At 41.9% G+C, this 19,807-nt stretch overlaps 1 protein-coding gene across 2 annotated transcripts in view; it reads left to right on the top strand.

The window, feature by feature from the left end:
* The window catches only part of LOC149264566 (uncharacterized), a 233,135-nt gene that overhangs the window by 110,849 nt on the left and 102,479 nt on the right, over positions 1-19,807 (top strand). The window lies entirely within an intron of this gene.

The raw sequence follows: 19,807 nt of genomic DNA, 5'->3' as shown, positions 1-19,807 counted from the left end.
CCTATGTTTTCGCATGGGAACCTAGCTGCTGATCTTGTTCTTCATCGTGTGATCCTCGCTATGGATCATGGAAGCGGCTCACTCCCGCCTTCTGATCTCGATGCCTTCAGATCACTTGTTGCTGCTGCAGATAAACGGCCGACATCTGCCTCTCAGCAAAAGTTTGTTAAAAAACTGGAAAATATCCCTACAGTGTCTCTGCCGGTGGAAGAAACTTGCAGAACTGCGTTAAACCTAGCCGAAAGAGGCCTCATCGGTCAGTTCACAGGGTTATGGCCATCTCCGAAAGCAGTAGAAGATTGGGTCAAACGAAACTGGATACCACTGGTTAAGGAAGGAATAAAAAGCCACTTTGTAGGCAAAGGGTTCTTCGTTTTCGTGTTTGATAGCGTAGACGACAGAAGCCTGATCTTCAGAAATGGGCCATATTTCATGGGTCCCCAAGGGCTATACTTGAATAAATGGTCCCCAGACTTTGATCCAGCACAAGATGTGCCCACGGCTGTACCTGTTTGGGTGCGTCTCCCGCACCTTCCCCTTCATTGCTGGAGTCAGAACTCGCTGCAATCCATTGGCAATGCCCTAGGAAGATACATAGATCAGGCACCGAGGAAGGATCAATACTCCTGCGCCCGCATCTGTGTAGAGGTCGATCTGGAAGTCGGGCTACCTGAAGCAATCAAACTCTCGGTGGCGGACTGGACACACATCCAAGAGCTCGACTATGAACAATTACCCTTTAAGTGTCGACACTGCCACGAATACGGGCATTTTGCAAGATACTGCAAAAAAAAATGAGGAGACATCAGAGAAAGAAAAAGGCGAACAATGGAAACAAGCAAAGAAAACAGCAAGTAGCAGGCAGAATAACAAAAATAAAGCCAAAGAGACAGGGAATAAAGCAGGGCAAGAAAGTGCAAGCAATCAAAACACTGGAAGCAGGGAAACCATTAGCATCGTGGAGGACAAAAATCCCTTTGAATCCCTCAAATCACCCTCAGATCCTCCAGAGGCAGAGCGGGAAGATCTTTCTCAGCTGAACAATACCGACACTTTAGAGCCAGGTAACACTCCAAACCCGACCCCAAGTAACACTTCTTCTCCTTCATATGCTGATATAATCAAACAAAAGAAGAAGAACACAGAAAACACGGGCTCATCAGATGATGAGACCTTCGAAAGGCCATCAAAAAGAGTTGGAAGGAGATCAAACAAGGAAACCAGGGAAGAAGAGTCAGAAAGACAAAAAACCCTTGGCAGTCAAGCTACCATTGAGATGACCCTCGGGAGGAATACCAGACCAAGGGTCCCCAAGGGAGGAGGGCCTACCCCAACAAGTGGTAAATGATGCAGCTGGTCTCTTGGAACTGCAGGGGTTTGGGTAATCCCACTAAGGCAGAGGCCATTAAAGATTTATTGAAAATGGAATCCACAGACATTCTCATGCTCCAAGAGACAAAAATAGAAGGGGAGATCCTTCTAAATACTAGTAATACAAAATGGAAATTTGATTCTGGAAAGGTTGTCAGTGCTAGAGGCTCGGCTGGAGGAATAGGTACATTTTGGTAAAAAAACTCCTTTTCTTTAGAGAGATCCTTTGAGACCCAACATTGGATATACACTGAATTGCGTCACACTGCAAGCAACCTCATCCTAGCTTTGTTTAACATGTATGTCCCTGTACACTATGATGAAAAGAAAGAGTGCTGGAAGACACTCTCGGACTTTTTAGAGCGTCTTAATCCTATGAATATAGTTATAGGAGGCGACTTGAACATAATTCTAGATCCCAAAGAGAAGAGAGGAGGGACCTTCTCAAGAGATCCTTTAATCTTCACAGTGGAAAATCTGATTCTACAGTGGGACCTAGTAGACTTCAAGCCAGTGAAAGGAGAATATACTTGGACCAACAACAGAACAGGAGAAAACCACATATCAGCAAGGCTGGACAGATTCCTCATCAACAGCTCTATAATGATGGACAAAAGAATAGTTTTCACCAAGATTCTTCCAAAACTCACCTCGGACCACAAACCAATTCTTCTTTGCCTGAAAGAAGAAGAAGATTTAGGTCCTCTCCCCTTTCGCTTCAGTCCTCTCTGGGCAGGAAGAGAAGGGTTCTTTGAAACAGTTCAATCAGCTTGGAGAATAGATGTTTCAGGCTCCCCAAGCTTTGTGTGGGAGCAAAAAATGAAAAATGCAAAGAAGGCCCTAAAAGAATGGATAAAGAAATCTATGAATACCCCCACCAGTCAGAGGAAAGAGGCAGTCCTTCAGCTGGAAGAAATCCAATTTGAATTGGAAGAGAAAGATATTTCTCCCATGGACTTAGACAAAGAAAAATCTGCACAAAGGAAAACATATTGCTCCTTCAGAAGCGAGGAAGAGTATTGGCGCTTAAAGTCTCGCAGTCTGTGGCTTAAAGCTGGGGATAGAAACACCACATATTTTCATAGACAGTACAGGGCTCGCCTTTCCCGAAACCATATAGCAGAAATCACCACATCTAATGGACAGGTATGTAAAGGATTTGCCCAAATCAAGGAAGCTGCAGTGAAGCATTTTCAGAATCTTCTTAGTGCAGAAAGGGATGGGAGTGAGGAGGACATATCAGAGTTCCTCATAAACATACCAAAGCTAGTCAGCATAGAAGATAATGAAAATCTTATGAGCCCAGTCACGGAAGAAGAGATTTCTAATATTGTATGGTCCATGGAGCCAGACAAAGCACCAGGACCTGATGGATTTTCAATCCACTTTTACAGAATTTGTTGGGAGCTAATCAAATCTGATCTCCTCAGAATGATACGTGGTTTTATGAGGAAGGCAAAGGTTGGAGGCGGAATAAATTCCACCTTCCTCGCTTTAATCCCCAAGGAAGCAAACCCAGGTTCATTTGACAGATACAGGCCGATCTCACTCTGCAATTCGTCCTACAAGATAGTGGCCAAACTTCTGGCGAACAGAATCAAGCCTCTCCTGCAAAAGCTCATTTCTCCAGCCCAAGGGGGATTTGTGAAAGGAAGACATATCCTGGACAACGTCATCCAAGTTCAAGAAGCCCTGCATTCGAGCCATTCACGCAAAGAACAAGGTATGCTTATAAAACTGGATATGTGTAATGCTTTTGATAGAGTTAATCGCTCTTTCCTGTACAGGGTTCTCTCATCCTTCGGATTTAATCAGGACTTCATAAACCTAATCAAAGCTTGTCTAGAGAAGATCTGGATAGCCCCAATGGTAAATGGGAGACCAACAGACTTCTTTTTAGCCACCAGGGGATTGAGGCAGGGCTGTCCTCTTTCACCATTTCTATACATTCTGATGGCAGACTCCCTGAGCAGAAAGCTGACCTTGGAAAAACAAAATGGCAACATTCCTGGGATCAGAATTGTGAAAGGAATTGCCCCAGTGAATCACGCGCTTTTCGCTGATGACTCACTTTTGCTCGGGGGCGCTTCTCCAAGAATAGCTAACTCCTTCAGAACCATTCTTCAAAAATTTTGCAGCATCTCTGGAGCGTTAATCAGTGAAAGGAAAAGCGCTGTTTATGGATGGAACACAGAGCAGCATGCAATTGATAGAATAGCCAACGATCTGGGCTTTAATGGACATGCAGATTGGGATAAAATAAAATATCTGGGCCTTCCAATAACGATGGGATCCAACAGAAACCATTTGTGGGAGGAGGTGATCTCGAAATTCAAAAAAAAGATTGCTGCGTGGGGTGGCTTTTGGCTCACCACAGGAGGCAAACTCACGCTCATCAGATCAGTCCTTTTGGCACTGCCAACATTCCAGGCTTCCTTAATGATGGCTCCAAAACAAATCTCAGATCAAATCTCCAGTCTCATGCGCAATTTTCTGTGGAATGGAGGACGTGGAAATAGCAACAGATTTCACTTAATAAACTGGGAAACAGTGAAACGACCATTAGAGGAAGGCAGCCTTCAAATCCGAGATCCCCTGCAAGCAAACTTAGCTTTGGGCTGCAAATTACTGTGGCAGCTTTTTGCTGAGCCTAATCACCCAGTCAGTCAGATATTAAAGCTTAAATACCTCAAAAACCAGTCAATTAAATCTTTCATTCCGGAGAAAGTCCCAAAAGGAACGCAGGCTTGGAAGCTGTGCAGCAAAGGCATCGAATTTTTCAGATCTCACCTGTATAGAATCCCCGGGAATGGCAAAAATACACTGCTATGGAGAGACAGAGTCATGGGTCATCCCCCTCTAATAGAAAACAATGAAATCTCAGAGCTAAGAGTTTGGTTACACACAAAAGGAATTCGGAAAATTGAGGATATTTCAGGTTGGGATAGTAAAGGAAATTGGCAGCACTGGAATTTTCCTAAAGTACCAGCGCATCTAAATCCCCAGTTAAATGCCCTTATAGATGCAATTTCAGATTTTGCTCCAGTACATAAAGACGATGAAGATTCCTGGGGATGGGGTAAGACGGGGGTGTACACAACAAGACAAGGATATTTACAGATGCAAAGCAAAAAGGATTCGCCACATCCGAAATCAGTGTGGAAACAGGTCTGGGACAGCTTCAGCATCCCTAAGATCAATTTCTTCTTTTGGACTCTGTTTCATAACAAAATCCTGACTGGAGAAAACCTGTGCAGAAGGAACATAGCAGGTCCTCACCGATGTGCTCTTTGCAAAAACGCATTGGAAACCTCAGAACACATGTTTATTGATTGTGAGTATGCGAAGAAGGCCTAGTCTATTTTCCTGACCGAACTGAATGTGAGACCCCCAACACAATGTTTGATTGCAGATATGTTCTCCACTTGGAAAGCCAGTTATCCTCACAATATTGCTGGCAAATCTCTATGGCACAAGGTGTGGATTGCTGCCCCTAAATATGTATGCTGGAAGTTATGGCTAGCCCGGAATGAAATCATCTTCAACCACAATGAAACACCTGCAGAAAAAGTGGCAGACCAGGCAAAGAAACTCCTTTTAGAAACTCTGAACCATTCTTCAGTCAAAGATGATAACTCCCTCCGAAGAGAAGAAAGGGCGTGGCTGGATGCCTTCTCCTGCAAGACCAGACCTCCAGCAATCACACGGCCATTTCATAAGGAAAGATGGCAGATTCGAGATCCTGTGGACAGATTTCAGCAGTGGTGGAAATCCCAGGGCAAGTGCACGATCTTCTTCGATGGTGCCTCAAAAGGCAATCCAGGTAGGTCAGGAGCAGGAGGGGTGATCTTCTATCCGAACGGGGAAAAAGATGACTTCAGTTGGGGACTTGGACTGAAAACCAACAACCAGGCTGAAGCTCTCAGCCTTTTAAAAGCTTGTCAATTGGCCAGAAAAGAAAATCCAAGCGAAATCCTAATCTTTGGAGATTCAGAATTGTTAATAAAGTCAATAATAAGCAAGAAAGGGCTCAAGGATCCAGCGCTAAACAAACAACTCTCAAGAGTGAGCAGAATTCTGAAGGACTTCTCCTCGGTTCAAATTTTCCACATACTCAGAGAATTAAACAAGGAAGCGGACAGATTGGCAAATATAGGATGTACTCTACAAAATGGAACGATCAGCATAAATGCAGGTGCTTTGAATATGGCAATTATTCCCTAACCGGAAAAGGTGCCCATGTAAAATCTGCGAATTGTAATGGTTGATTAGGCTTCACCCAACCTGAATTTTATCAATAAAACATAACCGTTCCAGTTAAAAAAAAAAATAAGTGAGACTGAGAATTTTTAAATGATGAATTTGGAAATGTTGTTGGGTTAATATATTTTATGATTAAATTTTATAAACATAACATATGTATTATATTCACTGATGAAGAAAGGCATATTCTTCCCTCAATTACCTTGCGATAGGTAAGTTAATACTCATACACTTATATGTGATTTTTGTAATAACGACATGATATTTTTGTAGTTATGATATCAAGAGTCAATAGGTGGATCTTATTTAGCATAATCTAGGAAATCAAATAAGTTGATCTAGCTTAATGTTCACACATGGCATTATGGTGGAATTTATTTTCAGTCTTATGTAGAGCTCATGTATAAGTATGAAAAGAGCACATGCTATCATCTTTTAAACTTGAGAGGAAATGTGTTTTGGAATTGGTTTTAAGGGAAAGTTATCTCTGACTTCTTATGTGATATTCTTATATTTAAATAGATGAAGGGACATGATTACATGATAACTAAGTTCGTAATGCTAAAAAAATAATTGAGTATTAGTGATTAATGTGACCTTTACTTCTCTATATTATTGATGGTCGGTAAGGTGGGACACTACATAGTCCCTCTCTTGGATTAAACTTGGCCCGAAGTTTTCATATAGTTGTTGGATATCTATATATAGATATATATTTTATATATATCTTTCTAAAATCAAATCAGGTTTTCCATCAAGACCAAAAAAATACCATTATTAATCAAGTACTATGTATAGTTATGCCATAATAAATAGATTTTGACATAAACACAATACATATTGTATCAGAATAATCATCTAATCAAATATATTATATCTAGATACTATTATGTGTAAATGATATAACACATAAAACTAGATTTCATAAGAAACATCAAGATTCTATTTATAATTCATTAACAATAATCCATTAACATAAGCACATATAAGTTTAGAAACGCAACATTAATAATACATTAACCTCCTAAAAAACTAAACTTTTAAAATTAATTAAATATAAACAAAACTATTATTATTAAATTTAGAATTAATTAAAACAATTTTTTTTTGTAAGCTTAGGTAGGACCCTCTCATTTTCGAGTTTTTACATGTTTGTTATTCACCCCATTTCCGGGGGAGGTAGCACAAGAATCAAACCCAAGAACTCCGGTTTGGTGAGACTTTATTTCCACGGCCATTGCCACTTGAGCTACCCCATGCGGACAAATTAATTAAAACAAAATTATTATTATTAATTTATTTTATTTAAATTTAAATTAAATAAAATAAAATAACAAACTTATTACATAAACAATTCACTAAAACAAAAAACAAATAAAAAGAAAAACAATAAACATCCCTCACTTAAAAAACATAAATTAGGTAATTTATCAAAGGATATATACTTAATTGAAAAAACCAAAACCAATAGCATTTAATTTAAGCAATTAATTAAAAACTAAAATAATTATATTCATGTAAAATAAATAAAATTAAAAGAACTTTGTAATATATCATTAAAAATTATAAGAATATTAATACAAAATTAAATAATAAAAATGAATTTAAATTCAAATCATTTAGATGGTCGGCTTACAAACTTGACATCTCACACAACCATAACCATATTTATTGCTACTGTCTCTCTTCTTTGTAAATCAGTCCTGATGATGAGTCTTGGTCTAGACTCGAAACGTCGACAAATTAAAGATGAAAACTGTGGAATATCCGAATTCAGCTTCTAAAAAACCACACCATAGAAATCTACAAACCACTAACATAAAATATCTATCATATAAATGACAATGATCTCACATTACTCATGATTGTCTTTTCTCTATCTAATGCATTAAGAATGCAATAGTTTTTCATGTGTCCTTCTCTAAGGTTTCTATAGAAAAATTGAGCTTGTCAACTGACAAACAACTCCCACATTAGTTGTATAAACAACAACGATAGTCCATCCCATGGCATAATAAAATTTGTATACAAAAAGCATCAAATCATTCACATACAATTGTTAGTGAAACTACACAACAAAACATGTCATATATAAAACCCACTCTTACATCCCTCTTGATTTATGTCTTCTCAATACAAGATTAAGCATATATAATCATAAAAGTCATGTATCATAACTTCCACAGTCATTTATAATTTGAGCATCCTTGTTTGCAAATAACCATGTCCCCTGCTACATCTTGTTCAATACAAGATTAAACATATATAGTCATACAAATCATGTATCATGATTTCCACAGTCATTTATATTGAGCATCCTTGTTTGCAAATAACCAGGTGCCCCAAACCAGGCCTATAGCATACAAGCATATACCTAAGTTTGACATGCATAAGTTTATATCATTGCATCAAAATCACCCTCTGTAAGTGTCACAAAACTAACCTTGCCAAGGTGGGACGCTGCACCAAAGGTGTGGACAAGGGGAGTGGGAGGCTAACCCTTTGTGGACCTAGATGGGAAAAAAGATGAATGGGGCTAAAAAATGTGGAAGGGAGTGAGCTATATGGTATCGAGTGTTGATTTTCGATAGCATCAGATGTGCTCTAGCCATAAAAATTGGTGGAGAGGCTAAGGCACATGAGATTTCCAAGAATCAGAAATCGTTTGGAGAAATTCCACCCGGATGAAGAGATATTAAAATAATTAATATTTTTAATGGGGTTCTTAAGTCTAAACTTAGGAAAATTAAAATATTAATGTGTATTAATAAAATATGGGTGAGAAAGTTCTAAGAGACGAGGATCAAGCCAGTTCTAATCTTAGCCTTTGATTAGGGACTTAATCTCGGTCGTTGAATCGTCAACAGGAAAGGTATAAGAGGAGGCTTGAGGGTCAGTTGGAGACACACCAAGCGAGATCAAGAATTCGATTTTCTGGGGCTGGGTTTGCTGAGGAAATCGAGTTAGTGATCAGTTGCAGTGAGGAGCAGTTCAGTAAGGGATTTCCATCCAAGGCGGAAGAATACGTAGCAGAGAGGCAGTGAAGTGTCGCGAGAGACAGTGTAGGCCCAAGAAGGGCTGATGCAAAGGCTTGAGGAGCCAGTGTAGAGGACACAGAGGGCCATAGAGGCTGGTGCAAAGGGCCTCAGAAGCAGCACTGGGAGATTCTGTGGGGTAGACTGGGAGCTGATCAGCAGATCCTGAGCCGGGAGAGGGTGACGCAGTTCCAGAGCAGTGCTTGGAGTAGCTTTTGCTGTCCAGCACAAGGAACAGTCATAGTCACTATGGGGTTGATCATTCGGTTGTTAATTTGCTGAAATATCTGTCTCTAGAGAGAGGTATTATTGCCAAGGATATTCTCTGAAGGGTGAGCCATTTCTGGCACCCTAGTTGTATTCAGAAATCTGCGTAATAATAAAACCCTCACATATGCTGCACCGATTTTCCTACATTGGGTTTTCCTGGGGACGATTGTCCAAAAATAACAGTGTCCCTTGTGTTGTCTCAGTTTATTTAAGTTGTTGATTTATATATTTGTGAAGGCTGCAATTGTGTTTACTTCGATGTTTATGTTATTAAATAACTTGTTAATGTCAAGAACAAGTAGGAGATAGTAAACCAGATATTGAAGTAGGGGTTTCTGATGTGTTAGATTTAGAAATTTTCACATGGTATCAGAGGCATTGTAGATCATAGGAGACTGAAGGCACTAGCCAGGAAATCTGAGAGTTTGCAGTAGAGAAGCAGTTGTACTGAGAGACAACGTTGTTCCAGAGCCAGAGACACAGAAGAAGGGGTGATGCAGTGCAGAGAAGATGACGTAGAGGCTCACACAGTCCCTGAGTCAGCATTCTAAGCCAGGAGAGGGTGGCGCAGTGGTTGGGAGGAGCCCACACAGTAGTTGCGTTAGCTGTCCAGGCCAGCGCAGAGGCAGAGGGAGGGCTGATCAGGCCTACATAGTTCCCAATCATCTTTCTTAGCTAGGAAGGATTGACGTTGTGGCCAAGAGGCGCTGATCCAGCTCTCACTGTTATTGCGCAGAGCCAGAAGGGATCAGATTCTTCAGTTGCTGGGGCTAAGGGAGCTGTGAAGATTTTGATTTGAGGAACTGGGGGACGCTGGCTCTATCAATACAAAACAATGTCTAAGGAGACTGAACCAAGGTAGAGGGAAGCACTACCTCGACAGATTTCTAGCCAAGAAATCTAGATTCGAGTTGCAACAGTAAAGGAGGATTGGAGAGGAGTGATTCGGCAGTTGGCCGGAGGATTTCCGAGAGGGAAATCAGGACTCAGAGGAGTCCAGAAAAGAGGAGCAGAGATGGCAGTGAACAGATTGAGGGATCATGACAGATTGGATGGGGCTTCCAATTTTGTCATCTGGAAGGCCAGGATCCTGGCAATCCTGGATAAACATCACATCAAGGACTATGTCTTAAGAACCGTAGTTGTCCCAGTTGACCCTGATGCAAATGAGAAGTATGAGGAGGCCCAGGCGAAGGCGAAATGCATGATTCTAGACGGGGTCAAGGATCATGTCATACCACATATTGTTGAGAAAAACACAACAAGGGAGATGTGGTAGACCCTGACCACCTTATACCAGGGCTCTTTTGTGCAGCAGAAGATGTTATTGGAAAATCAGCGGAGGTCATATTAGATGCAGAAAGGAGAGGAGATAGATCTGTTCCTTCTCAGGTTGCAAGGAATTCGCGACCAGCTTACTTCCGTGGGGTCTACATCGGATCCAGAGTTCATGGTCAGGACTGCTCTGAATGCAGTCTCCAAGGATTGGGAGATGTTTGTCCAAAGCATTTTCGGTAGTGCGACTCTCCTCAGTTGGGAGGAGATGTGGGCAGCTGTTTGACAGGAAGAGCTCAGGAGATTGACCAAGGCGGGGAATAGCGGTAAGGGAGTTCGAATCAAGAAGGAGGAGGAGGAGGATGCAGCTCTAGCATTTGCAGAACAACAGGGGGTTCAGAAGAGGAAGAATAAAGACATCTTCAAGGTCAAGTGCTTCAACTGTGGCGAGGTGGGACATTATGCATCTCAGTGCCCTAGGAAGAAAGGCAAGGGAGAAGCTTCTGACTCTAAGGCTGCTCCAGCAAAGGCGGAGAAGGATGTCGAGACTGATGACGATTGTGCCATGAGTGCTCATACGCCTTTAGAGAAGAGGTGGGGAGACATAGAGTTGTAGTTGAGAGGACTATAGAAGAGGGGCAGGATCCTTGAGGTGCCCAAACTCTTGGATCACATACGGCTACGGGAGCCCTTAACGACAGTAGCATGATGATAGGTGTCGAGTGGAGAAAGGTGTGATGGAGCGGCAAGGCGGTGCTAGAGTGCAAAAATCTGAGGCATCGCAGTGGAGGTTGCAGCAATGCGAGAGGCACAAAGGTGTTTGCAGTAGTGCGAGAGGCACAAAGGTGTTTGTAGCAGTGTAGTGGCAGCAGAGGTAGCTTTAGCATCACAAGGCTTCCAGACTGACCAGGATGTCGGTGATTGGGTGAAGTCAGTTACTTACTTCTTAGTAACTGAGTTGCAGTGCAGCAGTTAGCAGTGGCAGGGCTATGAGCAGCATGATGCAACTGGTTGAGAGGGAGCTCCAGTAAAGATGTAGCAATGGCAGTGGCAGTGTCATGGGCAACAGTACAAGAAGCAACAATGTAGGGAATGTGAGGCAGTAGACCAAGCATCAGCACAGGTACCGATGCGGAGGATCAGTGTGATGTTTCTATGGTGAAGCATTACTAGAGCACATTCCTCGCTAAGAGGGAGTGTTGATTTTTGGTAGCATCGGATGTGCTCTAGCCATAAACATTGGTGGAGAGCCTAAGGCACATGAGATATCCAAGAACCAGAAATCGTTTGGAGAAATTCCACCCGAATGAAGAGATATTAAAATAATTAATATTTTTAATGGGGTTCCTAAGTCAAAACTTAGGAAAATTTAAATATTAATGTGTATTAATATAATATGGGTGAGAAAGTTCTAAGAGATGAGGATCAAGCCAATTCTAATCTTAGCCTTTGATTAGGGATTTAATCTCGGTCGTTGAATCGTCAATAAGAAAGGTATAAGAAGAGGCTTGAGGGTCAGTTGGAGACACACCAAGAGAGATCAAGAATTCGATTTTCTGGGGTTGGGTTTGCTGAGGAAATCGAGTTAGTGATCAGTTGCAGTGAGGAGCAGTTCAACAAGGGATTTCCATCCAAGGTTGAAGAATACGTAGCAGAGAGGCAGTGAAGTGCCACGAGAGACAGTGTAGGCCCAAGAAGGGCTGACGCAAAGGCTTGAGGAGCTAGTGTATAGGACACAGAGGGCCGTAGAGGCTGGCGCAAAGGGCCTCAAAAGCAGCACTAGGAGATTCTGTGGGGTAGACTGGGAGCTGATCAGCAGATCCTGAGCCGGGAGAGGGTGACGCAGTTCCAGAGCAGTGCTTGGAGTAGCTTTCATTATCCAGCACAAGGAACAATCATAGTCACTGTGGGGTTGATCATCCGGTTGTTGATTTGCCGGAATATCTGTCTCCGGAGAGAGGTATTACTACCAAAGATATTCTCTGAAGGGTGAGCCATTTCTAGCACCCTAGTTGTATTCAGAAATCTGCTTAATAATAAAACCCTCATATATGCTGCACAAGTTTTCCCGCATTGGCTTTTTCTGGGGACGATTGTCCAAAAATAACGGTGTCCGTTGTGTTGTCTTAGTTTATTTCAGTTGTTAATCTGTATATTTGTGAAGGCTACAATTGTGTTTACTTCAATGTTTATGTTATTAAATAACTTGTTAATGTAAAGAACAAGTAGGAGATAGTAAACCAAATTTTGCAGTAGGGGGATGTGTTAGATTCATAAATTTTCACATTGAGGAGCGAGACCGTGCAACCAAAATTGGGCTTTCCCATGTAGCGCCAACCCTAAAGCTTATGGCCAGTAATGGAGATCCCACGAGACTAGGATACAAGGCTAATCACAAAATTAGGCAATGGAGACGAGAGTAGAGACCTAGCCCACTCTTTTCACCGAATCCCCGCACCAATTCATGCCCAAAAGTGCCCATGACAAGTAAAGAACCCCAACTATACCAATGAAAGTCCATACCTTCGGGGTTGGGAAGCCCACCTTCAAACATACAATCATAACAAGTGGGCGAGGGACCACATGGCTGGCTTAGGTGGTAGAGATAATGGCACATTGAGCTATCTGGTGGCTGCAAGGGGCTGCTAGCTGCCGGTTGAGAACCAACTAGAAAAAAAAAAAATCTCCTATATACACTACCTACAGGTTGTGGGTAATAGGGCCGATTTGGTCTTGGGGGTCAAATTACTCTTCTAGACTCAAAAATAATATTTTTCTTTTGATACAAAGTAGTCCAAATGGGACTTTGACACATGATACAATTTCTTATTGACTCAATAATCCCTAGAAGCATGAAAAACATGCTTGACTAGAAAAATAATATTTTTTTTTCTTTTAATTTTTCATGAAATATACATTGATACAAGTACAAAGATAATTATGAAAACCGAATCTAGTTACAATTTTCAAAACTCCCTCTTAACTAGGGAGGTATTGATAATCCCACCATGGGGTACAAGGATACTCAAATTGAAATATTCCCATAAGAAGAGTTGGATTGATAATCCATCTTTTAAGCATCAACATTATAACCAACATTGTCAATTTCAAAAATAATAAGGCCTAGACTGACAATCTCTAACTGTCCACTAGATTAGAGCACAATGTTGGGAGGCATACACATTGACACTATCACCATAACCTCTCAAGGCACATACCCCGTCTGGATGTTCATCAGGTATGTCCTTTAGGACTATTCTTATCTTGGGTTCCCAATCCTCAAAGAATATTGTTCCTCTTTGACTACTCTTATCTAGAATTCCCTACCTCATCCTGAAAGAGTATCGGTCCATGAGACGACTTCTATCTTGGATTTCCAATCCTCAAGAAGTATCAGTCTTAGATGCTTATCCAATCCTCCATTCTCCCTCCCAGTTCCTTCACTAGACTTAGCTGTTAGGCCTGATCTAGTGCACGACACATGGAGAATACAGTGTCCCATATCACTCCCTGTCAACTGGGGAGGAGATATCTACAAGTTAAGCTTGTCTCTCAAGTACTCAAGGTTCTTATTTGGAAGAGACTTCATCAATATATCAACTACCTGTTCATCTGTGGAGATGTATTGTAGCTTCACAACCCCATCCTGCACCAAGCTTCAAATATAATGATACTTATTATTAATATGTGTTAATTTTAGGTATGTTCTATGCTTAGCGCAATTTACTTCAATTTTTCATATCAGCCCAATGACATTATTCATATTAGCAATCAGATCAGCATGATAGTAAAGTGCAGATAGAATATAAATATAAATCACAGAAAACAAGCCAAGACAAGAGGACACAAGATGTGGCGCCAGCCAGGGACAAACCCCAATGTGGGGAAACCCTTTAACAATTCTTCATATATTCTTCAATAGTTCAATAGAGAGAGAGAGATAGTACATATACATTAGAAGTCAACATTTTGACTTGACAAGATCAGACTTTAGAGATCATCACCATGAAGATGACAAGGACTGCAGTTCTAAACTTGGGTGAAGGCAAACATTCTTCATCTGATTCTCCAAGGTGATTCCATCACCATGCTGCACCTAGCTAGTTGTCTAATCCTCAATGCAGTAATGTGAACCCATGATTATAGCTCTGTCCATCTCATATTGCAACAACACCATACAGTCCTCTAATAGACATCAAGATGGCCTGAGATCACAACAGAATGTCTCACAAGATAACTCCTAGGTTAGCTGAAAATTTGGGCATATATAAGCCCTCATACCCATACGAAATATTGATTGTGGTGTTACGGCCTGCGGCCTAACACACAGTCTTCAGTTAGCATCATAAACTTCTGTTGCTCACAAGTGAGTCTGCCCCTTCATATTCTCTTGCATGATGAGCTCATCAATGACGAAGCTCCACCAAGGTCACTAAACAAAGGGCCTATATTAATTGTCCTCTAATAGTCCCCTTTTACTGCTTCAAAGGTCATTGTACCAAGGTCTTCAACGCAGTGATACAACAATAATGCTCTTGCATTTATTGTCAACACAGTGATACAACAATAATTCTCTTGCATTTATTATCAACGCAGTGCTAACATATGTTGTCCAAACACGCCTTGCAGGACAGACTTCAATGCATACCCTTCAGCACTCTTCACCATGTCATTCAAGTCACTTCCAGACCTTCCTTATCTGCCTGAAGCTTGACACTGTCCCTGTCCAAACAGATTAGGCATAATTCAGCTTCCTCCATGATAGGGCATGCTTGAAGCCTTCTTCAATTACGGATGTAGGGAAGCTTCTAGTGCGGAATAAGCCCAACAGTTAGAGCGAATCTGGACTGCAACTAGGGCTCTCCTTGGGATTGCGTAATGCCTCCTTTTGCTGTAGATAAACCCCTTATTGACTGCGGCCTAGGACAATGTATTAGGGATCTCCTTTAGGGATGAGACAAGGCAGCATATAGGTCTCTTATAGACAATGTTAAGGTCTCTTCACCATGACTGTGTTTAGGGCAACGTTAGGGAATTTAAGGACAACGTCTTAGGGTCTGTTATAGACCTGCGTTTTAGCCACTCCTTGCTGTGTTTCCATGACTACATTTAGGGCAGTGTAGGTCTCTTTAGAAAACCATTTCACCTCCACGTCTAGGGCTTCTCCTTGACTGTGATTAGGGCTCTCCTTGGCAGCATATAAGAAATTGTGTCTCCTCCATGACAGCGTTAGGGTCTAGGGCATCCTCTAGGGCAACGTAACATCTTAAGATCTCTCCTCCCACCAAAACCCAAAGACAAGTGGAGAGGAAGAGATCCCAACAGGTGTGTGCCAAATGACTTGCAAGCCACCTCTTTTTATAGTAAAACGTTGAGGATAGATGGGGGCAATTTGGTTGCTGGCCGACCTTGATGAATTGCCACATAACACAAATAAATTCATATCTCTATGAATACATGTCGGAATCGGATGATCTTCAGATCAATCCTACACCTCTCGATGAGAGGAATTTAAGAAAAATATCAATTGTCATGAATAAGAAGACCCACATGGAGTTTGCCCCTAGTTGCCAATTTTAACATTCCCTCTCAACTAGGGAGAACTCCATCTGCAAATCCATCTGTCAGTCCATACTATCTCTGCCATCAATGCACTGCCTTGCCCTGCACTGCTCTGCTCTGCTGAACTATGAAGAAGAAGAAGTGATCGAGAATGTATCATACCATCTTCTACTGACCCGAAGTCAGTGCCATATAAAAGAGAGTGTCTAATAGCAGTCTTACTGACCCGAAGTCAATCCCAATGAAGAGAGTGTGTCATACCACTCTTACTGATCCGAAATCAGTTCCAAATAAATAGAGTGTCTCATACCACTCTTATTGATCCGAAATCAGTTCTAAATAAAGAGAGTGTCTCATACCACTCTTAGTGATCCGAAATCAGTTTCAAATAAAGAGAGTGTCTCATACCACTCTTACTGACCCGAAGTCAGTTCCAAAAGAGAGTGAGTTGTATCACTCTTACTGATCCAAAGTTAGCTCCAATTGATCCCAGATCAATGTCATCCTAGCATAGGGATTACGGTAGATACTTGATGCGTCGATCGATACTACTATGGTCCCTATCCTCATTTCCCTACTCATTGGCTAGATGAGAGGTACTTCCCATGAGTCCAAGACTGCATGGGTAAGATGTCTTAGCAGGAGAATGATGAACCACTCATCCTGCCTACATGTCGCTAGGGGTATCCCAGGGGAACGCTGAACCACTCACTCTGTACACAACAAATCACTAGGGGAAGGCTGAACCACTCACCTTGTACACAACAAATCACTAGGGGAAGGCTGAACCACTCACCCTATGATTGTATCTTGGAAGGAGAAAGATGAACCACTCATCCTGCCTACATGTCGCTAGGGGTATCCCAGGGGAAGGCTGAACCACTCACCCTATACACAACAAATCACTAGGGGAAGGCTGAACCACTCACCCTATCATTGTATCTCGCAGGAGAAAGATGAACCACTCATCCTGCCTACATAGCAGACCACTAGGGGAAGGCTGAACCACTCACCCTATGGTTGCTCATCGCTCCAAGAAGTACTCCCAAGCCCCCTGGAGCTCCCAGAGCTCAATGTCCATATTATACTGGACCTTCAGGAGAGAGTCTCTCCACGACTCCTAGTTGTTCTCGGAAATTCAAGAATTTGACCTTTCCCAGGGGCTTCATCTGAATATCGGCGACCTGCACATCAGTCCCAGAGTGATGGAGCCTTCTTGCTCCCCGTTGTACCATATCCTAGATAAAGTGGTACTTGATGTCTGTATGCTTGGAGCGATCATAGAACACGAGATTTCTCAACAATCGAATCCCCCTCTAGTTGTCAAAGAAGATCACGATGGTATCCAGCACATGTCCAAATATCTCACATAAGGGCTTCCACAACCAGACAACTTCACAGGAAGCCATACTCACAACTATGTATCCGGCCTCATCGGTGCTTAAAACAACCAACTTCTGCTTCTTGCTGATCCAGAATATCGAAGCAGAACCCAAAGAGAACCAACACCCATAAGTGCTCTTGCGATCCTCCACACTGCCTGCCTCATCAGCGTTAGAATAATCATGCAGCTTCACATTTCTAGTAGTGTATCTCAATCCATGAGAGATTGTGCCCCGAAGATATCTCAAATTATTCTTGGCACCAATCCAGTGAGGCTCAACCATATATGAGCTCAACATGCTAACTGCAAAGCACATATCCGGACAGGAGTTCACCAAGAACATCAATGCTAGTATGAATTTATGAAACTCAGAGGCATTTCCCAAATCAAGTCCGGCATCACTATCACATAACTTCTTAAAGTTAGGCTCCATCGGGGTAGTCACGGGTTTGCAATCCATCATTCCAAATTCGAAATCCAACTCCCTCTTACTTTTGCAAATGAGAGGGTCTGTACCTGTCAGAAAGAGGTCGTCCTCATAAGGTACCAGTATGAGAGGTCTATCATCCACAACCTTAAAGCAAAGGTTTGGATCGACTTCACTCCTAGTGAATCTCAACTTCATCAGCTAGCTATCAATCCTCTCATACCAAGCCCGGGGTGCTTGCTTCAAACTATAGAGAGCTTTCTTCAACCTGCATACATGAGATTCCCGATCATGAATCTCAAACCTCTCGGGTTGATCCATATCTGTGGTCATGCTATTACATGAGGGGAATGGTTCCCTTGTAAGTTTTCCTTCGGTACATCTCGGACATGTACCTCCATGCTCTTCCTTGAATTCAGGCATCCTTGTCACCATCCAACTCACATCGGGTAGGCCCTTACAATGAATATGGGCAAACCTCTGGTGCCATAGAAGAGATGTGTCACATGACATGGTCCCCAATGGACTTCCAGCAACTTGATACAAATTGCCAACCTTGAACCCATGAGTAAAAGCATCTTAAAAATTCTTTTTCAAACATGTACCTTTCCATCAATGAATGCCATCTTGAAACTTTTGACTTCCATTGCCGAAATGGACACCAGGTTCCTTTTGAGATCAGGTACATAAAGAACTTCTTGCGAGTTACCCTGATCCATTTGAAGAGAGACATTCCCTGCACCCTTTCTGGGATAGGTGGCATCGTCTCCAAGAATAATCTCCACGATTGTTTCCTTCTCTATCAAATTAGAGAGAGCTTCCTTGAATTTGATGAAGTGCCTTGAAGCACTACTATTAATAAGCCAGATTCCCAAAGAGTCCGGAGGAGAAGAAGTGGAGAGGGATAATATAAGTTAATGCTCCTTTTGCTTATCAGAATTAACATTTGATTTTTCGTACCCGGAGCTCCTTGCTTTCTTGAAGAGTTGGCTATTTCCTTGATGACCTGCATTCCTTTTTCTTTTACCATTGTACCTGTCATTCCTCCGATCATTGAAGATGCCCTTGGAATGATTGTTATCATCATCAAGTGATGTGTCCCTTCTATTCGGACACTCCTTCGCATAATGGCCAAACTCATTGCAAGCAAGGCATCTACCTTTCCTTCCATTCTTAGATCCGGACTTCCCATTGAAGTGACCTGTAGGTAGGCCACCAGATGCTTCCGCTGTGCCACTTTGATAATCTTCTTTGCTTCAACTTCACCCTTGGTGAATTTGAAGAGGGATGAGGAACCCATTGAGCCTTTTTGTCCTTTCCAACTGTCTTTGGTGATTTCTCTTTCACTCTTGCTTGGGCTTTGTCTTCACCTCAGCTCCGATACCATGTTAATTTTAGGTATGTTCTATGCTTAGCGCAATTTACTTCAATTTTTCATATTAGCCCAATGACAATATTCAGATTAGCAATCACATCAGCATGATAGTAAAGTGCAGATAGAACATAAACATAAATCGCAGAAAACAAGCCAAGACAAGAGGATGCAAGATGTGGCGCCAGCCAGGGACAAACCCCAATGTGGGGAAACCCTTTATCAATTCTTCTTATATTCTTCAATAGTTCAGCAGAGAGAGAGATTGTACATATACATCAGAAGTCAACATTTTGACTTGACAAGATCAGACATCAGAGATCTTCACCATGAAGATGACAAGGACTGCAGTTCTGAACTTGGGTGAAGGAAAACATTCTTCATCTGATTCTCTAAGGTGATTCCATCACCATGCTGCACCTAGCTAGCTGTCTAATCCTCAATGCAGTAATGTGAACCCATGATTATAGCTCTGTCCATCTCATATTGCAACAGCACCATACAACCCTCTAATAGACATCAAGATGGCTTGAGATCACAACAGAATGTCTCACAAGACAACTCCTAGGTTAGTTGAAGATCTGGGCATATATAAGCCCTCATACCCATACGAAATATTGACTGTGGTGTTATGGCCTGCGGCCTAACACACAATCTTCAGTTAGCATCATAAACCTCTGCTGCTCACAAGTGAGTCTGCCCCTTCATATTCTCTTGCATGATCAGCTCATCAATGACGAAGCTCCACCAAGGTCACTGAACAAAGGGCCTATATTAACTGTCCTCTAACAATCCCCTTTTGTTGCTTCAAAGGTCACTATATGAAGGTATTCAACACAGTGATACAA

The sequence above is a fragment of the Pinus tabuliformis genome, chromosome 6 (genome assembly GCF_031772625.1).
Source record: "Pinus tabuliformis cultivar Carrire ecotype Pingquan chromosome 6, CPIR1, whole genome shotgun sequence".
Taxonomy (NCBI): domain Eukaryota; kingdom Viridiplantae; phylum Streptophyta; class Pinopsida; order Pinales; family Pinaceae; genus Pinus; species Pinus tabuliformis.
This window is presented reverse-complemented; position numbering and strand designations above follow the sequence as displayed.